The sequence below is a fragment of the Stenella coeruleoalba genome (genome assembly GCF_951394435.1).
Source record: "Stenella coeruleoalba genome assembly, chromosome: 14".
NCBI lineage: Eukaryota > Metazoa > Chordata > Mammalia > Artiodactyla > Delphinidae > Stenella > Stenella coeruleoalba.
Genome location: NC_137160.1, coordinates 79043063 through 79064712, shown reverse-complemented (window position 1 = coordinate 79064712; position 21650 = coordinate 79043063). Strand labels below are relative to the sequence as shown.

General features: G+C 43.9%; 1 protein-coding gene across 11 annotated transcripts in view; it reads right to left on the bottom strand.

Annotated features, from left to right (window-relative positions):
- The window catches only part of SUDS3 (SDS3 homolog, SIN3A corepressor complex component), a 597049-nt gene that overhangs the window by 444808 nt on the left and 130591 nt on the right, over nt 1-21650 (bottom strand). The window lies entirely within an intron of this gene.

Genomic DNA, 21650 nt, shown 5'->3' with positions numbered 1-21650 from the left:
CATGGGTTCATGCCCCGGTCCGGGAGGATCCCACATGCCACGGGTCGGCTGGGCCCGTGGCCATGGCTGCTGGGCCTGCGCGTCTGGAGCCTGTGCTCCGCAACGGGAGAGGCCAGAGCTGTGAGAGGCCCGCATACCGCAAAAAAAAAAAAAAAAAAAAAAAAGACGTATCACAAAGTATGGTAAGTAGCTAAAGCTCTAGTTAGGCAAAAACTTACAGCTTTTTTCTTTTTTTTCTTTTTTAATTTTTTGGCCATGCCTCACAGCATGTGGGATCTTAGTTCCCCAACCAGGGATCGAACCTGTGCCCCCTTCAGTGTAAGCACGGAGTCTTAACCACTGGACCGCCAGGGAAGTCCCACAGCTTTAAGTGGATATATTAGAAAACAAGATAGGATGGAATCAATGATATAAATATCCATCTCAAGAAGTTAGAAAAAGAACAACAAATCAAACTCAAAGTAGAAGGAAGAAAATAACAAAGATAAAAGCAAAAAATCAATGAAACAGAAAACAAACTTACAATAGAGAAAATCAACAAAGCCCAAAATTGGTTCTTCAAAAAGGCTAATAAAATTGATAAATGCCAATCAAGATCCTATGGGCATTGAAGAGATGACAATATGATTATAAACAACTTTATACCATTAGAACTTGACAATGTAGATGAAGTATGCAAATGAGAAAAACACACCTTACCAAAACTGACATAAGAAGAAATAAAACATCTGAATACTTCTATATCTATTAAAGAAATTGAATCTGTAATTAACATTCCCACAAAGAAATATCTAGATCCAGATATCGAATCCTTCCAAGCATTTAAACAAGACATAATACTGACCTTACACAACAACTACTAGGAAATATAAAAAAATGAAACATTTCTCAATTCATTTTTTAAGGTCAACATAACCTTGATACGAACACCTGGATACCAAAACCTGACAAGGAAACTATAAGAAAAAAAAGTACAGTCCAAACTCTCTCTCAGACCCAGATGCAAAACTCCCAAACAAAATATTATCAAATCAAATGCAGTTATACATAAAAAGGATGCTAGATCATGACCAAGTTTGGTTTATCTCAGGACTACAAAGTTGATTTCACATTTGAAAAGAAATCACTGTAATTGTCCACATTTATGGAACAAATGTCGAAAGGGAATACAGAATCATCTCAACAGATAAAGAAAAGCACGTGAAAAAGTCAAATACCCGTTTATGGTTTAATCTTAGCATACTAAGATACTTTTGATAAAGGGTAGCTACAAAAAACTAGCACCAACACCACATGTAATGGTGAAATAGTGAAGATTTTCTCTATGAGGTTGGGAATGAGTTAGGGATACCCATTACACCACTTCTGACCCACCATATCAGAAGTTCTGCAGACCAGCTGTTCAGCCCATGCTCTCTGGCAACTTCCTTTGCCACCCAGAGGTAGGCCACTCCTATAGGTCAGGTGTGGCCCACATCTTCCTGTTTCTCCATCATTGGTGGACTGCGTATTTCTATGGGGCCCACACCTTCTCCAAATAGCTCTGAATTTCAGCCTAGGCAGTGGGGATGGGGGCCCTCTTAAGTTTCCAAGCATCTTTATTTATTCACTATCTCTTGGCCCCAGGGGTAGTAACAACTTTCTGTAGTTGCTCCTGTGTACCCCTTAGTCATCTTCTACCCTTTTAAATAATGATCCGTCTTTTTACTAGTCAACACATTTTTATATTAAATTTTCCCTATTCAAATTACTGGTCCAGCTTCCGTCTCTTCATTGGACCCTGACTGATACAAGACCTAAATAAATGCAAGAATAAATAATATTCATGGATTGGAAGACTCAACATTCTAAAGAAGTCATTCTAAGTTGAGCTATAGATTTTAACAAAACCTCAGTCAAAATCCCAACAGGTTTCTTTTTGTTTGCATTGATAAGTTAATTCCACAATGTATATGGAAATAAAAAGGGCCAAGAATATCCAAGATAATCTTGATGATGAACTAAGTTGGAAGATTTATACTTTCAGATATTAAAAACTATAATGAAGCTACAGTAATTAAGACAGTGGGGTAATGGTGCAAGGTAGATGAATAGATCAGTAGAAGAGAATACAGTCCAGAAACAGACTTATAATATATGGTTACTTGATTTATGACAAAGAGACCATTGCAGTGTGGTAGGGAAAGATACTATTTTTCAAAACTGGGGCTCAGTCAGTGGAAATCCACATGGAAAAAAGAAAGTATTTTGCTTCACACTATATATAAAATCAATTCCAGGGGGATGGTAGACCTTAAATGTAAGGATACAAAAATAAAGCTTCTGAAAGATAAACCTAGAATAAGCAAAGATTTTTTTCAACAGGACCTACAAAACACTAATTTAAATGACTGATAAATTAGACTTCATTAAAATTAAGAACTTCTGTTCATTAAACTCAACAATAAGATACTGAGGAACTGCCAAACTGTTTTCCACAATATTTGCACCATTTTATATCCCTGCCAGCAATGTATGTGTTCCAATTTCTCTGCATTCTCTCCAACACTTGTTATTTTTCTTTCTTTTTTTAAATTATGGCCATCCTAATGGATATGAAGTGGTATCTCTCATGGTTTTGATTTGCATTTCTCTAATGACTCATAAAAAGGAATAAAGTACTAACATATACTACAACTTAGACAAACCTTGAAAACAGTGAGCTAAGTGAAAGAAGCCAGGCACAAAAGTCCACATATTATACGACTCTCCTTATAAGAAATGTCCAAAATCGGCAAATCTATAGAGACCAAAAGTCAACTGGTGGTTACCAGAGGATAGGGAGAGACGGGAACTGGGACTGGCTGCTAATAGGTATAGGATTTCTTTTTGGAGTGATAGAAATGTTCTTGAATGAATAATGGTGATGTTGCACAACTCTGTAAATATACTAAAAACCACTGAATTGTATACTTTAAAGGGTGAACTTTATAATATGTGAATTATATCTCAATAAAGCTGCTATTTTTAAAAGTACCTAGATATGAGCTCACTGCTCAGTTGACTTTGTCTGCTTGCTCTCACCTGATATTCACTGTCTGTCGAACCCTTAAATATATTTTGGTTATTTTGCTCCTTAGTAAATTACATGTGCTTATTCTTCTATAATAAATCAGTTTGCAAATGACCAAAGATACTTTTTTATAAAAACATAGGTCTTGCTTTTAAGAGAATTCTTTGAAGTGTCCGTGGATGTAAAATGATGTCTTAAATAATTGAAAATAGTTTTTAAATAATATTAACCAAACAAGGGGTGTGATGAAAACATTTAGTGGTGGTTAATCTGACAAAAACAGGTTTTAAATCATAAAGTGGCACTTAATTGACCTGCAATAACTGGCTTGTTAAATCCAAATTAAATCATTATCTGAAGCTCTTTTTTAAAAAAGTAGAACTCCTAAAGATTTGCAGGAAAAAAATTAGTTAAGTCCAAGAAATAGCAATGAGAGTTGGATACTGAACCAATTGTTGAAGAAGCCTAGAAACTTTTGCATTACTCACTTGCCCAATGTTGTTTAATAAGAACTTACTGGGCACTTGCTATGCACTAGGCATTGTGCTGGATGCTGAAAGCACAGTGTGAAGCAAGGAGACAGGTGTCTACCCTCCTGGACCACACAGTCTAGCCACTGGCACTGCCCAGTAGAAACAATATCAGCCACATCTGTAATTTTAATTTTCCACTGGCCACATTAAAGAATTAAGAAGAAATAGTTGGAATCATTTTAATAATTTATTTAATTTACCCCACTATATCCCAAATATAATTTGCCGCACTATATCTCAAATATAATTTCAACATGTTACAATATAAAGAATTACAAATGATATATTTCACATTCTTTTCTTCATGCTAAGTCTTTGAAACCCAGTGTGTAATTCACACTTAAGGCACAATCTCAAGTCAGACTGGCCTCATTTCACATGCTCAGCAACACACAGGATGTGACTAGTGGCTACCATGTTGGACAGTGCAGTTCTAGCTGTGTTACTATCTCATTTTTGTTTTTTTTCTCTTTCATTCTATTTTCCCTAATGTTCTCAGTATGTCGTTCGGACCCTGGCTTTGAGGTTAGAATTAATATGGAAAATAGGGCCTGCGTATGGAAAAGTACCTATTACCATAAAAACTTTATAATAAAAATCGCAGTATTGTCACATGAGGTACTCATTTAATTACACCTATATTTGGCATCTTGCTGGCTGCTGCATTGTTGGTGCCAGGCACACAACAGGTGTCAAAAAATGCTTATTGAATGAGTACAAGTCCTGTGAGTTTCCAAGTGGGAGGAATCCCTATAGCTGGAAGGGGCTGAGAAGACTTCTTAAAGGATTTATTCATTCATTCAACAAATATTTTTTGACCAACCACTATGATGGGTTTGAACTGGGTCTAGATGCACCAACAGGACTAGAACAATGTAAGTAATCCTGACTAGTTGGTTCACCATGTTGACCCAACCATTGCTTCAGAGACTTCAGTCCTTTTTCAAGGACCTTAACAATTTTCACCAAAAACCATGGGCGCTATTGTGTATCTCCTTAAATTGACTCACATCTTTTGACTTAGGAAAATTCTAACATATAAATTCAAGCATATAACATAAATGTAAAACGACTATCCCTCGCCATTATTAACAACAACTACAAAAAAATAAAACAACATATCCAGTGCTATTAAATTCTCTAAAGGTACTGTTGCCCATTGGAGACTCTCAGGCAACGGCCTGGTTTCCCTCCTTGTTCAAAAGTAGATTAGCCAACACTAGAGAGGTGTTAGAAACATATTAGTACCTAACGAATACCGTCTCCCTGCCATAATCAGTAGGTAAGGCATTTGAAAAAAGAATAGCTATGTGATTCAACCGTATGCAACGTTCAGTGCTGCCTGAAGTCATCCTGTGCGTAACCAGTGGTACACATACCACATTCTGTTCCAAGAACATGAACGGCTTCCAGAAGGAGACCAGGCAGGCGGCCTGTTTTAAGATTCAGTGAACATGCCACACTTGCCTATAAACCAGACCCTCTAAGACGTCATTACCTTTGAGGAACATCCTGTTTCCAAAGCAAGCACACTCTCCTCTCTTCCTCTGCAGTTGGAGGATACACCAATGTTCACAGTGCAGAATAGCCATAAACTGTATTCCTAGCGTGAAGTCTGGCTACAGCTTGTTTTTAAGGGAAGCGATACGGTGTTCTGGTTTAAAGCCCAGGCTTTGGGGTCAGACAAACCCAGATTGGCATCAGTCTCTGCATCTCTATGATGGCAGTCAAGTGACTTAACTTCGTTAAGTCTGTGCGCCTCGTATGTAAAATGGGAATAATAGCCCTTGCTTACAGAATTATTGTGAGGATTAAATAAGATGGTATGCCTAAAGTACCTGGCACAGTCCTGACCGTTAAAAAACATTCCAAAGTGTTTCTTGTTGCTGTTGTTGCAACTGCTGCTGTTATTCAGATGGAATCCTTTTGTATCAACCAGAGAAGCAAAACCGCTTGGAGATAGATAGATAGATAGATAGTAACGTACATATATACATACATACATATACACATATATTTTCATATATTTAAAAATTATTTTTACGTAGAACATATAAAATATATATCTCTACATAGTTATATATAAATATATGTAAAACAAAAGGGATTTGTTATAGGAAATTGGCTTTATGCACTTGTGGGAGCTGATTAAACAGTCTCTGAAAGGCTGTTGTCTTCACGTCTAATGCTGCAGCTTGATGTCCTTGGAATGGGCAGTTGGAAAGGGAAGAGGGATGTAAGGTGGGGAGAGCAAGAATGTGCTGAAACGCCACGAAACCCGTGACCATTCCTGTTGCGCCTGGTGGAAGTGCTATGAGTGTCCTGAGGAAGCTGGGCCCTTAGTCACAGAGCTGAACACACACACCCAGCCCAGGAGTCAGAGGCACTGACGGGGGAGCCGTTGCAGGCCCCGCCGCTGCTCATGTTGCCCCCAAGATGATCAAGCAGATCAGCAAGAACACGCGTGAGCTACAAACTGGCTGCTGCTCTCCTGTGCCCTCCAGATCTCCCAAGAAGCTCCCTGGTGGCTCCCCCTAATTGGAAACACACAAGAAAAGGACTGTGGGGATTGCAGTTCATACCAGTCACGTTGATAGATGCATTACAAAGCCACCGCACCACCCCAAAACAAAAGAATTCCCGCAAAGGAATTTTCACACTAGAAGGAGTTTTCACAGGGGAGTGCCAAGGAATGTTACTTGCACCACTATGGAACAGTGTTTTGGGACATAACTGACATGAATCTTTCTCTCCCTCTCTTTCTCTGTCATGTATCATTCATGAATCTCTATGCTCTGACATGGAAAGATCTCTGAGACCTCTTGTTAAGTGAAAAGAACTTGTCATAAAGCAATATGCCTAAGAAAATCCCCCCTGAGGTTAAACATACACACACACACACACACACACACACACACACACACCAAAAAACAAAACTGTGTACGTGTACTTAGTGTATGTAAGTTCACAGAAAATGAAAGGTCCAGAATGATACATGCGTGGCTTACGGTGTTCATTTCTGGAGAGGGGGAGAAAATTGGGATGGTGGTGAAGGGGATCTTTCCCTTTCCCAAATGACTGATCCACAAACATTTTATTTGGACTAAACAGGTTGGTTTATTTTTTAATCGTTGCCAACACTTAAAAATTACAAGACTTCACATAAAAATCTCCAGTCCTGGATTTCTTTTTAATTACAAGTTCTGGTAACACTAGGCTCCCTCCCATGTGGCAACGCTGGGCTGGAGCTGAGTGGTGGCTGATACCCCGGATGGAGCACAGGTCGCCACAGTGGCCAAAATTCGCTGCCTGACCCATTGCCTTCCCATCTCTTGTTAACAGAACCCTGATGTTATTCATCTCATCTGCTGAGCAGCCATGTGCCTCAGGTGACCCTCCCCGCTCCTGGGTGCAGGTGTAAATCCTGATTGGCCTAAGTCAATTGCGGTGGGCACATGTCCCTCGCCAGGGACCTGCTTAGGCTTAGCCATGTGACATAATCCTGGCCAAAGGGCCTGGGGGTGGGGCTTCTGGGAAATATTTCCCTTACCGATTACAAAAAAGAAAACAAAACAAAACTCTCTCTCTCTCTCTCTCTCTCTCTCTCTCTCTATATATATATATATATATATATAAATCAACAGAGGAAGACACAGACTCAAATTCATTCACTGGAATGGCAATGTGGAAAAAAGTTGACTTTTTTTCCTGCTGCTGAATTAGCCACTCTGGAACTACCTCCCTCCAGAGTTCTCATGATACAACATAATTTTTTCCTGACATGTGAACCTCTCCCGGTATGGCTTTCTTTTACTCATAAACCAAAGCATCCTAACTGATATAAACTTAGTCTCAACCCTGCTTGGATCTTGGATCTCTGGGCATACAACTCATCTCTCCCCAGACATGCCACCAAGATCCTCATCTTCTGTCCGTATTCTGCTTTAAGCATCCTCCCCCATCCCCCATCTTTAGATTCCTGGCTGGCAGATTCTTAGTCATCCCTAAAAGTCCAGGTTAATTATCACTTTTTCTCCTATAGCTTCTTCAATCTCCAACTCCAGGCCAAATTAACTTCTCCTCTTCCGTGTTCCCATAAATTGCTCTCCAAACCTCCATTTTTAGCACTTTCTTCCCAGACCTTCGTGAGTCTATCTCCCCAGCTGTATGCTACACATACACAAACTGTGTCCTAGTTCCTAGTCCCTAGATTCCTGGAAATCTGAATCCCCAGCAGAGGTTTACAGAATTCAATCAATGTCTTGGTCGTTGTCCGTGACCTCCAGCCTCCCCACCTGTTAAAGAATCCTGAGTAGGATTCAGTCTAAAGACAGAAAGAGGGATTCTAGGACCCTTTGAGCCTCTTTCTAGCTCTGTGACAATTTTAAGACTCCCAGATCATAGGAAGCAGAACAATAGAAAACTATCTGAAGATTATGTTTGCTAAGGATCTACTTATTCCTTTATCTCAATAAAGATTTGCTGTGCATTTACTTCTCTGTGCCAGGCATTGTGCTAAGCACTAGGGTTATCATGGGAAACAAGACAACTGGCCAAGCCTTCATGAAACTCAACCCTTGGTGGGAAACAGAGACTCCCCCCAAAAAAAACTCATGTGATAAATGCTATTAAAAGCTAGGGGCATGTACCCAGAAGTGGGATTGCTGGACCATAAAGTAGTTCTATTCTTAATTTATGAGGAACCTCTATACTGTTTTTCCATATTGGCTGCACCAATTTACACTCCAGCCAACAGCGCACAGAGAAAGGCTCCTGTCCAACCACATCCTCCCCCACACTTGTTATCTTTTGTCTTCCCGATAACAGCCATCCTAACAGGCGTGAGGTGGTATCTCACTGTCGTTTTGATTTGCATTTCCCTGATGATTAGTGATGTTGAACACCATTTCATACACCTGCTGGTTATTTGCATGTCTTGTTTTGAGAAATGTCTACTCGGGTCCCTTGGCCATATTTAATCGGGCGATTTGGGGTTTTGCTACTGGTCTGTGTGAGTTCCTTACATATTTTGAAATACTAACACCTTACCCAATACATGGTTTGCAAATAGTTTCTCCCGTTCTGTAGGTTGTCTTTTCACTCTGCTGAGTGTTTCCTTTGCTGTGCAGGAGCTTTCTAGTTTGATGCAATCTCACTTGTCTGTTTTGGCTTTTGTTGCCTGTGCTTCCGGTATCACATTCAAAATACCATTGCCTAGACATTAGCTTGATTATAGTGATTATTTCACAATGTACATGACCATGAGCGCAAAGAAGAGTTGCCTAGCCCAAGCATGAGAAGTCAACAGATTGCTCCCAGAGCTATGTTATACAAGATAATAACTAAAGGCTGCAGAAAGGAGCTTGGAGAGTATTCCAGGTAGAGGGAAGAAAGTGTGTAAAAGCACAGAGGTGAGATAGAACATAAGAAGCTTTAAAAAGTTCGGTTTAGATAAAACACAGAGTGCAAAGGTGGCTGAGAAGGTAGCGGAAAGTCACATTGCAAAGCATATGGTGAAGCCATAGTAAAGCATTTGGTATTCATCCTGAAGGCAATGGGGGGCTATTTAAAGTTCTAGGTGGGAGAGTGGCACCGATTTTCCTATTAGCTCTCTCTAACTTGGTGTGGAGACACGTTTCGGTTAGCCTGGAGGCAGGAATACTAGTTAGGTGGAAGAGGATGGTGGTGAAATATTTGAAGGTGGAAAGAACAGAAGCACACAGCACTTTCACCAGAATTTAGAACACTGCACACCTGCAAGTCACTTCCCCAACCTGGGTAGACACACTGACACACATGCGTCTACAATCTAATGCTGGTGTTATTCAGGGAAAGTCTGAAGAACCTTACCACATGTTCCAAGGGGCAAAGACAGACAGAATTACATGATCATATTGGGAAATACTGGGTTAACCAAAGTGAAGCAGATGTCTTTACTGCAGGCCATCAGAAAACCTTTGATATGCAACTGTGAATTTGCGAAAAAGAAGATACAATATGTGATGTTTTTCACGTGTAGTTAAATATGAACTGCTTCTCCTTCGGTCTTTCCCATCTCAGGAGATAGTACCTTTTATCCATTGAGACCCAAACTCCTCTTTTTTCCTCACACAGCACAGCAAGTCCTGTAGGCTCGACTTTCAAAACAGATGCCAAGTGCAACCACTTGTTACCGCGTGCACTGCTGCCCTCTGGTTCAAACCACCATCTTTCACCTGGATCAACGCTTCCGAAATCAGCTCCAGGCTCCCAGTCCTGCCCCCTACGGCCTATCCTCCGCACAGCAGCCAGAGTGATCCTTCCAAAATGTTAAGTTGGATCACGTCATTTTCCTGCTTAAAACCGTCCAACAGCTTCCCATCTCATTCAGATGAACATTCAGAGGCCTCCTCGTGGCTCCCGGGCATTGTGAGATCCGGCCCTGCACACCTCGCTGACCCTCTCCCCACTTCAGCCCCTGTGAGCCACATTCCTTCCTGCTGTTCCATGAACCCACCATGCACATTCCCATCTCAGGGCTCTGCACCTGCCCACCCCTAAGGAATTGTTTCTTCTCATCATTCAGGTCGCCACAGACAGAGGGGCTTGGCCTCATTTGTTACATGTCCCCATCATCCAGAATAGTGCTAGGCACATGGCAGGAGCTCAACAAGTCCTGAATGAATGAGTAACTTCGTATTTGAATGGCATGGCACCCAACGACTCACTATTCTGGAGCACATCTGGCTGGATGAATGTGATAAAATATCTGTCCTCTTGCCTCTTCCCAGGTGAGAAGAAAAAAAAACCAAAAACCCAAATAAATAAAAACAAGCCACCATTCTTCCCTTTGGTGTGCTGAAACTATTTCTTCACAACAGCTTCAGTTCATTTTACAGGGAGAAAAATGCACAGCCCACCTTCTTCAGGTTAATTCAAAGCTCCAGTATTAGCTGACATATGATGGATGCTACATAACAGCCCCTGTCGGTCTTGTGTCTCTGGCACAGAGCTCTATAAATACTGGAGGGAAGGGACAGGAAGGGAGGAGGAACTGATCTATCAGCTCAGAAGGTCTTGCTTCTCACTGCCTGGAAAGTCCACTCCTTGGCCCCAATTGCTTCATGCCAACCCTCTGTATTTTCCAGGTGCCTTTAAAGATCCCAGCACTATGATAAGCCCAAAAGAACACAGAAGACAAAGAGCCTCAAGTTGGATTCTGCGTCAACCAGAGGTTAGAAGCAAAATTCAAATCCCAACACAGTCTAATCGTAACCCAAGCACAGTCATCTCCCTCCTGTGAATGATCTCTTGCTAGTTTGAGGGCTTTGGACAGATTATATACATTTTGAGCCTCAATTTGTTTATCTGTAAAAGGGAGATATTCATCTTTGCCTCAAAAAGTCATTGCAAGAATTTAATACACACAAACATCAATGTGCTTAGCAGAATCTGGCACACCAAGTATCAAAATGATCCACTATTAACATTAATAATATTATGGATGTTCAAAGTCTGTTTCCACACCTTCACCATTTTGTGTGTGGGGCGTTCATGGGTTTTTAATGATTAAAGAAGTAGTTCTCAATCTTTGCTGCATCTTAGAATCACCTGGGGAGGTTTTAAAGCTCCTGACACTAGGCTGCCACCCCGACCCCAGTTACTCGCAATTACATTGTAATCGCTGAGGGTGCGGATCAGGTGTCAGTATTTTTTTAGCTCCCTAGTGATTCCAATGTGCAGCCAAATTTGAGAAGCATGGACTAAATTACTGACATCACATTTGTAAGCACATGGTAGATGTTAAACAAATGTCCCTTTCTTCCACCCCTCCAATGACTCTGGAAGAATGAGTTCCTCATAAGATCTGAGATCTTTGCCACTTTTATGATTATATAAACAGAAATGACAAAGCTTTTGGAAATCAAATAAGATATAACTGCACAGACCAAGATAGGTTATGCAAATTATATTCAAATCAACAGTTATGCAAATGCTCTTGTGGCCCTTCTAACTATTTTATAGGCCCAGAGAAGCCCCAGAAAGACTCTGGTGGAAATACATGCCTTAAACGACAGATACAAAGACAGAAAGTTACTGTCTCAAGAGTAGGTGTTCGCAAAACAAGGCAACTCACCTGAGTATGAAGAAAATGGAGAGACCCAGCAAAGAGGAGAAAGGGCGGGTTTTGGCTCTAATCAAGGAGTAGATTATCTTTATTTGGGTTTAATTATCTTAAAACTAGACACTACCTCTTCCTGCTTCAAGAAATACATCTAAAAGGTAGGCTGCAGGGGGGCAGTAAGTGAGCAATACGAATAACACAGGTGTTTTTACCTTGCTTTTCATCTGTGGCTTTGGAAACACTTTACAAATATTAGTTGATTAAGCCACCCAACAGTTTTGCAAAGAATATATTATTATCCTCATCCTTCAGATGGATGAAACCACCCTTATTGGAAGACAGTGCTAATTCATTATCCCAGGACCAGCCTTGGCAATTCTCACAGCTGAATAGATACCTTTGGGGAGGCGGTGGGGGGGAGAGAGGCGGTGGGGGGGGGAGGGGCGGGGAGGCGGAGGACTCACTTGCTCTCTGCATTCATTTATTCACACAGTCATTCATCCACAGGCTTTCCTTGAGGGCCTACTATGGGTTCTGGGCTTGGTGGGGAAATGCTAGACTCTGAGGACAGGGATTGTGTCTTAGTCTTAGCTGCATGCTTAGGAGCTAGAAAAGTGCCTGGCACATAGTAAGTGCTCACTGCACATGGGTTTAAAAATGAAATGAACAGGGCTTCCCTGCTGGTGCAGTGGTTGAAAGTCCGCCTGCCGATGCAGGGGACACGGGTTCGTGCCCCGGTCCGGGAAGATCCCACATGCCGCGGAGCGGCTGGGCCCGTGAGCCATGGCCGCTGAGCCTGCGCGTCCGGAGCCTGGGCTCCGCAACGGGAGAGGCCACAGCAGTGAGAGGCCCGTGTACCGCAAAAAAAAAAAAAAAGAAATGAACAAAAATGAGTGAGACACAATCCCTGCTAAACACACACAGTCTGAGGGAGGGAGGGAGGGAACCCTGATTCAGGCCTTACTCCCCGTATCTTAATAATAACAACTGCTAGTTACTCTGTACCTGGCACCATGCTAAGTGCTTTAGACAAACCAGCTCACTGAACCCTAAGAACAACCCTATGAGGCCAGGACTGTTATTCCCATTGGAGAGAGGAGGGAATTGAGACCTAAAGAGGTATTGATGGAAGACAGCAGAGAACCGTGATTTCAAAACGTGGGCTCTGGAGTTCAGCAGTCTCTGGTGGGAGTCCCAGCTCTGCCCCAAATCCTAACCCCCAATACCCGTGAATGTGAACTTATTTGGAAATAGAGTCTTTGCAGAAGGAATTAAGTTAAGGATCTCCAAATGAGATCAGCCTGGAGTTAGGCAGTGACCGGTGTCCTTGTAAGAGACCAGAGAGGGAGACTGGAGACACAGAGAGGAGGCCACGTGAAGATGGGATCAGAGACTGGAATGGTGAAGCCCCGCACCAAAGGAACGGCAAGGATGGCCAGCAGTCATCAGAAGCTAGGAGAGAGGCAGGGGACACATCCTCCCTCAGAGCCTCCAGAGAGAACAAACCCTAAATACACCTCGATTTCAGACTTCTGGCCTAAAGAATTGTGCAAGAATAAATTTCAGTTGTCCTTAGCCAACAAGTGTTTAGTAATTTGTTATAGCAGCCCCGGGAAACTAACAAAAGCCCCTACAAATTTCAACTCAAGCACCTCCTCCTTTCTTTTTCTTTCTTTTTAAAATTTTAATTATTACAAAATGCCTCTAGCCTATTAAAAAAATAAAAGATAGACACCAATATAATGAGCACCACAGATTCATCACCCACCTTGGGAAAAGAAGCTGTGCCAATACTGGTGAAACCCCAAAGGTACCTCCACCTGAGTCTACTCTCTCCCCTAACAGGAAATCAGTCTCCTGAATTTGTGTTAATCATTCCCTTATGAGCTTTTATACCTTTACTACATAGGTATGAATTCCTAAATAACAAATCGAATTATTTTGCCTGTTTCTAAACAGTATATATAAATGGTGTCCTAGAACATGTATCCTTCAACTTGAATTTTAACTCAGCATTGTTTCTGAGAAACATGCTGATTCATGTGGTTCAAATCCATTTATTTCCACCGTTCCACTGTGTGCATACATCACAAATGCACTGATACATTCTCCTGTGGATAGGTCTTTCGGGTTGTTTTTTTTTCTTTTGTTTTGTTTTGCTTTTTCCAAATTTCTTTTTGTTATTACAAACAATGCATCAGTAGGCCTTCCTGTTTCCTGGTGTGTAAGAATTTCTCCAGAGCTCTGTTTCTTAAAGTGTGGCTTGAGACCCGCTGGTGAATAATGAAATCATTTCAGTGGCTTTGTGGTCAACACTGCTTTTTTTATTCTTTTTTTTGGCAGAAGACAAAATATTAGAGTGCATCACATGGCAAGGATAACTATTGCTTCATAAAACTTCTGTTTCAATTATAGATAAGTGTATACTGGATTGCCATCTGAAATGTGTTTTTTACTAGCAAAGCCAAAAGAAAGTTTAGAAAGCAGTTCCCTTGGGCCTTGCTACTCAGAGTGTGGTCCGAGCATCAGCATCACCTGGGAGGCAGCCAGAAATCTGGACTCTCAGGCCCCATTTGGGATCTACTGAATCAGGATCTGCATTTTCATAAGATCCCCAGGTTCTTCAGCTTCCCACTGAAGTGTGAGGAGCAATTCTCTACAGATATACCAGGAAGGAGGAATTGCTGGGTCACAGAATGTGCCATGTTTATTTAGCATTACGAGATATTGCAAAAAGGCTATCCAAAGTGTTAATATCCAGAAGCTCCTGGGACTTCCCTGGTGGCACAGTGGTTAAGAATCTGCCTGCCAATTCAGGGGACATGGGTTCGATCCCTGGTCCAGGAAGATCTCACGTGCCACACAGCAACTAAGCCAGTGCGCCACAACTACTGAGGCTGCACTCTAGAGCCCACGAGCCACAACTACTGAGCCCGTGAGCCACAACTAATTAAACCTGCACACCTAGAGCCCATGCTCCACAACAAGAGAAGCCACCGCAACGAGAAGCCTGTGCACCGCAATGAAGAGTAGCCCCTGCTCGCCACAACTACAGAAAGCCCATGCACAGCAATGAAGACCCAACGCAGCCAAAAATAAATAAAATAAATAAATTTATTAAAAAAAAGAAGCTCCTTTAACGATCTGCTTTCCATGGCAGGGTTCCTAGTAAGTCTCCATTTGACCAAAGCATTCTGCAGCTACAAATTTTTTCTTTTTCTTTTTTAATTCACGGTCCATTGCTGCTTTCCTGCAACTTCCTTATTCTCCATCCCTCCTGGCTGTCTATGAGGAGTGAAGGAAGCCTGGATAAACAAGGCCCCCTTCTGGGAGCAGAGGGCTTCACTCAGAGATAGAGCAAGGGACAGCTGCTGTCACACAGAACCACCTGAGATGTGTAAACACCACGTCCTGGAGAAACACCAGCCCCAGGAGAACACAACAGGCCCCACTCACTCTGGCAGCTCTTGGCTTTCTGGGGCTAAGGGAAGGCTGCACCCTTTGTCAGTGCAGCTGACATTGCTTCGCGGCTAGAGCAGCCCCACACCCAGATGCAAAGTTTAATATGATTTTTTCACTCGAGTAACCAAAGCATTTCTGATGCATTGCTTTTCATGAGGTGCTGGCAGTGCATCAGCTGAGACACTTCCTCAGGCTTCTCCTTTCCGCTCTGGTTCACACTTCCTTTTCCTGGGGTTTCAATGCCTGACTCACAACCCTGCATCCACTTCCTTATGCAGAGCCGATGTAGTAATATACCTCTGTGCTGACAGCCATGCTCACTGAGGGTTCACCATAAGCCTGGAGCTGTAATGGGGACCTCCTCCACCCCACAGATAGACACAATTATCCCCACTTTACAGCTGACATCATCATTCCAAGATGCACATTGTCACACTGATGAAATTGAAGTGGGTCCTGGAATCAAGGCATCTCACTGCCATGTGACCAGATGGCAGTGATGTAATGGACATCCCCTGTGGACTGGAGAACTTGGTTGGTTTTCCTCATGGTCTGAGTAGACAACTGCCCCTTCACAATACTGCAGTCAGCACGTCATATCAGGATAAAATGCATGTGAGCAACGACCATGAGTCCTGGCTGTTGTCTGAGAATCTTCCTTTGATACTTTCAGGTTAAGACCAAGAAACCACCAGCATTAAAACTTGCAGAATGGGTTTCAGGAGCTTGAATGAAAACCCTGGAGTCCAGAGTGGACTGCTCTTGACAGCAGGACCTGGTTATTTATTGAGCATAACAAAGCCCCCAAAACAATGCCTAAAACAATAGCAATCCTTTATTTTGCTCCTGGATCTGTGGGTAGGCTGGGCTCAGCCAGGCAGCTTTCGCTTGGGAATCTCTCATGCCCTTGCAATCACTGTAGCTGAGTCCTGGGTCACCTCAGAGGTTTCTTCAGTCATATGTCCGGCACCTGGGCTGGGAAGACTCAGATAACTGAGGGCGGGAACGGCTGGGGGGCTCTTTGAACACCTCTTCTTCTTTTTTTTTTTTTTTTTTTTTTGCGGTACGCGGGTCTCTCACTGTCGTGGCCTCTCTCATTGCGGAGCACAGGCTCCGGACGCACAGGCTCAGCGGCCATGGCTCACGGGACCAGCCGCTCCGCGGCATGTGGGATCTTCCCGGACCGGGGCACGAACCCGTGTCCCCTGCATCGGCAGGCAGACTCTCAACCACTGCGCCACCAGGGAAGCCCAAACACCTCTTCTTCTTGATGTGGTCTCTCCACATGGTACCTGCAGGGTGGCCACACTTGGGGAGGAAGGCTCCCAAACTGAGTATCCCAAGAGAAAGCAGCAGAGGCTGCATGCCCTTCTGTTCTAACCTAACCTTGGAAGTCACACAGTGTCACCTCCACTGCATTCTGTTCATCCAGTGGCCACAATGGCCCTCCCAGATGAAAGGACAGGAAACAGACTGCACCTCTTGAATGGAGGAGTGTCAAATCATGTGTGGACATGTTTTAAAACCACTACAGTCTGCCCTTGTGGCACAAACCATACACATACAACACAAACCCACCCATTCCCAAGGACCCCCAAAAATCTCTCCTAGAAGCATTAAGCCCAGCTCAGGATCCAGTCGTCTAAATCACATATAAGTGTGGGTCAGGCTTCTTGCGTGAAATTCAGCAAGTACAGTTCTTCAAGTACCGTTTCTCTTGATCTGAAGACCTGTGGACTAAAAAGACGGAGTATCTCCCCTCGACACACCCAACCTACCATGGTGAGCCAGATGGACTGCTACAGACATTCTCACTAAAATGCAGGGAAGTGGGAGGCACTCAGTGGTCCATATCAATTCTGGGACCCAAGAGGGCATGTGTTGTCAGTGCCTTGATTAGGGCTCAGTCCAACTGCCTGGGATGTACCCAGCCAGGATCACGGGTTTTACTGGGGCTCCCAGATACTCTGCCCCCTCAAACTGCCCAAGCCAGCGAGTTCCACAGGAATCCTATCAATGAGATCACCTTCCTGCCCAAGCACAGTCTTTTTTTTTTTTACATTTAGAAACAAATCAGAGAATTTTATTTCCTTGAAGCATTTCAAGCTTACAAAAGAGTACAGAAATGGCATAATCAATATCAGCATATTCATCATTCAGCTTTTATAAATCTTAAAACTTTGTCATATTTGATTCTGAAATGTTTACCCAATATATAAATGTTGCATATGTTTACATCCTCCTCCCCACCACAAGAGAGAACTTCCATCCTGAATTGGTTGTACCTCCTCCCTGTGCATTTTTTTTTTTTTTTTTTTTTTTGTGGTACGCGGGCCTCTCACTGTTGTGGCCTCTCTCATTGCGGAGCACAGGCTCCGGACGCACAGGCTCAGCGGCCATGGCTCACGGGACCAGCCGCTCCGTGGCATGTGGGATCTTCCCGGACCAGGCCACGAACCCGTGTCCCCTGCATCGGCAGGCGGACTCTCAACCACTGCACCACCAGGGAAGCCCTGCCTGTGCATTTTTAAAAATTCTGGATGCAACCTCAAAGTAATCTATATCATTACAGCTGCCTCAGACAAAAAAAAAAAATTTAGGTTAATGGAACCTAAAAGATGGAAGCGAAATCACCTCCAGAAATCCCTGAGAGTTGCTAAGTTACCTAACTGGAAGTATGTCAGGGGGATAATCAAGAGGGAGAACACCAGGATCTCAACCCAGCTTTACCATAAACCAACACGTTATAAGACAGGGCACAATGCAAACAGCCAGCCTACATGTGGAGTAGCCCTCCAGAGGTATTATGCTTTGCTACAGCATTTTAGGAGTTAAATTGCCAAGCACAGTCTTTAATGATGACTTTGATTCTCTTCTTTCTCATTCCCGAGGTTTTTAGTACATCTTCCCTAAAATCTACATTGTGACTTTTTTTTAGTTGTGTTATGAAGGTTGGGACACAGCCCTAGTGGTTGGTTAACAGTAGCAAGAAGCAGAAGACATGAGGTCATCGAGGGATCATTCTCTGCTGGAGTGAGAGGATGACAGGAAGGTTCAGTTTAACAAAATTTTGCCCAGTACCTACTATGGGCCAGGCATCAGATGAAGAAACCAGTACATAGCACGATGTCTAGCACACAATAGGTATTCAAAAACCCTCACTGAAATAAGGAAGGGAAGGAGGGGAGGAGGGAAGGAAAGAGAGAGGGAGGAAGGGAGGGAGGGAGGGAGGGAGGGAGGAAGTCTGCCCATGTCCTCAGGAGAATACGGACTCATAAATATATCATCGCAGTAGCACAGAGGAGGGGGCACCTAACTTGGCCTGAAGAAGAAGTCACACCAAACGGAAGTAACAACAAATGCAGAGGCATTTTCACATCCAATTATCTACCCTATGAAGTAGGCAGAGGGCATGTCATTCTGTCCAGTACACAGATGAGGAAACTGGGGTTCAGAGTTACATTTCTTGTTCAAGGTCACATATCCAACAAGTGGTAACCCAGAAGTGGGACTCATGCTTCCTGACTTCTAATCCAAGGCTTGTTCCCAATAAATGAATTAATATTTATTGCTACAGGCAATGCTGCAGCCCTTCAGAGATCCCAAGAATGGAGCCACCTTCTCTCTCATCAAAGCAGCACCCTAGGATAGGGGTCAAGAGCTCGGACTCTGGAGTCAGACTGCCACTTACTAGATGTATGATCTCGAGATCATTATTTCATCTGTCTGAACCTCAGTTTTAAATACACTCTGGTAAAAGAGTGTAATAACACAAACCCTTAGTAGACCTCTCATCTTTTATCTCTCCTTTCCAGGACTCAGTCCCCCTCTTCTGGTAAGAATATGTACATTTTTCTTTTGGAGAATCACCACTCCCTCATTCTCAGTCCATATGTTTCAGATTAAGTTAACCACATCCCCAGCTCCAGATGTGGGCACATGACCAAGGCCTAGCCGATCAGAGTATTCCATCCCTGAGCACATGACCAAAGCCTGGCCACTCAGAGTATTCCACCCCAGGCCACAGTGATTGGTTCACAAATTAACATAGGACCCAAGTTGGTCCAATGAGACACCATTATGGTATGAACCACTTGAAAAAAGAATCTCTCTTCCCAATGGGTTTGCTGAACTGGCCACTGGCACCCCTGTAACTGCTAGACAGCCAACCTGCCATCATTGAAGGGAAAGGAACAGAGAAGCTGATGAGAGTGAAGCCAACACAGAAGAAAGCACAGCAGAAAGATGGACAGAAACCAGTGACATTATTTAAACTCCTGGATCCAGGCTGTGCATAATTCCCCCTTGACTTTGCCATTTCGTGAGCCAAAAAGTTATTTTCCCCTCAAGTCAGGTTGCCTTGGGTTTCTATGACTGCTGGATGTGATGACACGAGATAATGCTCGTGGGGCACTCAGCACAGAGCCTCGCACATAGCAGGTGCTCAATAAATGACTCCTGCTATTTTATCATCCCTGGACTGAACCAACTCATCACCCTCAAAATAATTAGCAGAGCGGTGGCCATGACCCTGAGGAGGGAGCTACTGACTTGACCTGTGCATCCACTTACTTCTCCCTCACTGCCTCTCAGCTCCCTGTGCAGAAAGCCCCGACGCCAGATGGCTTGGGAAGATGGTGACGGATGAAAGCTGGTGCAGCAAAGGTGGCAGCAGCTCCTGATGGAAAGAGGGGCCATTGGAAGCGTGAGAGATGGGCAGAGAGGAGGCAATTAGAGACTACATGAGCCTGAGGCACTTCTGGACCTCCAGACCTCCAGCTGCTGGCAAGTCAGCCTTGGCATTGGCAGGTACCCAAGGCTCTCTGGACCCAGCAACCTCATGCCAACCTCATCCATCTAGCAGGGGCCTAAGGTCACCCCTCTGGCTTCCCTGCTGCCTGTACTCCATGCTGAATCACCTCCTCACTTGTTTCTGCACAGTGAGGTCTCAGCACGTTGCTGAGGACTGTTAGGGGCGCTGTGATGATGGCTATGGTCAGTGGCAGAAAAACAACAGAGGTGCTGGGGGCTGCTTGGTTTCTCCTCCTCGATCCTGACCAGGAGGAAAAACGATTTCATCTGTCCATCTTCTCACAGGTACCCATTCTTTCCCTTGCCCTTGCCTCCTCTCCTTCATGCCTCCTTCACCCCCTTCTGCTCCAGACAGCTGTGACTGTGCCCTACTACAGTGGGCCCTAGATCCCCTTGCATCCCTTCTACCGCTCCTGTACACCCCAGAGCTTCTGTGCGGTGTGCTCCCGAAGCCCCACACCTGCGACCTTCAGAGCACTGTCCTTGAGCTGCTGTTGCTGTGTCCCCCATTTAGAGGTCCAGAAGTCCCTGGGAATTCACACCCAGGGAAGCCCATGGCCAGTGGCTAGTCCATGGGTACCAACACCCAGTTCCTATGACCAAGGTTAGTCATTCTCCAAAGTTTAATTTATATTCCAAAGCTCCCCATAGGATCAGGTTAAGGCTGGGGCTTCACCTCAAATCCCACCCTTACTTGACTTCCTCCCCTTTCCTCACTCCCTTACCAGTACCTCCTATAAGCATTTCTTAATAAATTACACACAAATCCTCATCTCTAGTCTGCTTCTGGGAGAACATACCTGTCTGCTACCCATTCCCCTTCTTCTAGTAAAAGAATGTAGATTTTCCTTTGGATGAACTGCCCTCTCCCAGTCTTAGGCCCTGTGGTTTGTTTAAAACTGATGACCTCACATCCCAGCTTGAGGGAGAGACATGCCCCAGACTCGGACAATCAACTGATTTTGTTCACCCATGACCTTAGTGATTGCTTCAAGGATGGGCACATAATTCAAGTTGGTCCAGTGGGACTCAAGACCATAGATTTTGCTGTAACTATAGGGAAAAAGAAGGTCTTGTTCCACTAGGTTTCTGTGTAAGTCTTGAGCTACTGGGCACTATCTTGCCACCAGGAGGAGAGGGCCCTCCTGGGAGTGAAGCCAACATAAATGAAAGCAGATCTGAGAGGAGTTTGGAATGGGACCAGGTCAAGATCTCATATGAGCACCTGGATCCAGCTGTACCTGAAGACCTAACTGATGGAGTTTAAGTTTTTGAGGCGTCATAGTCTCAATCTGTACCCCATACTGCATTAGTAATAACATTCATTTACTAGGCACTGTGCTAAGTACTTTCTACACATCATTTCTTTTTTTTTTTTTTGCGGTACGCGGGCCTCTCACTGCTGTGGCCTCTCCCATTGCAGAGCACAGGCTCCGGATGCACAGGCTCAGCGAGCCCACTCCGCGGCATGTGGGATCTTCCCGGACCGGGGCACGAACCCGTGTCCCTTGCATCGGCAGGCGGACTCTCAACCACTGCGCCACCAGGGAAGCCCTACACATCATTTCTAATCCTCACAAGACTGCTGCAGACATTATCATCTCCCATCTACAGAAGCAGAAATTGAGGTCCAGAAAAGTACATCTGTCCCAAAGTCACACAGCTGTCATGTGGCAGAGCTGGACTT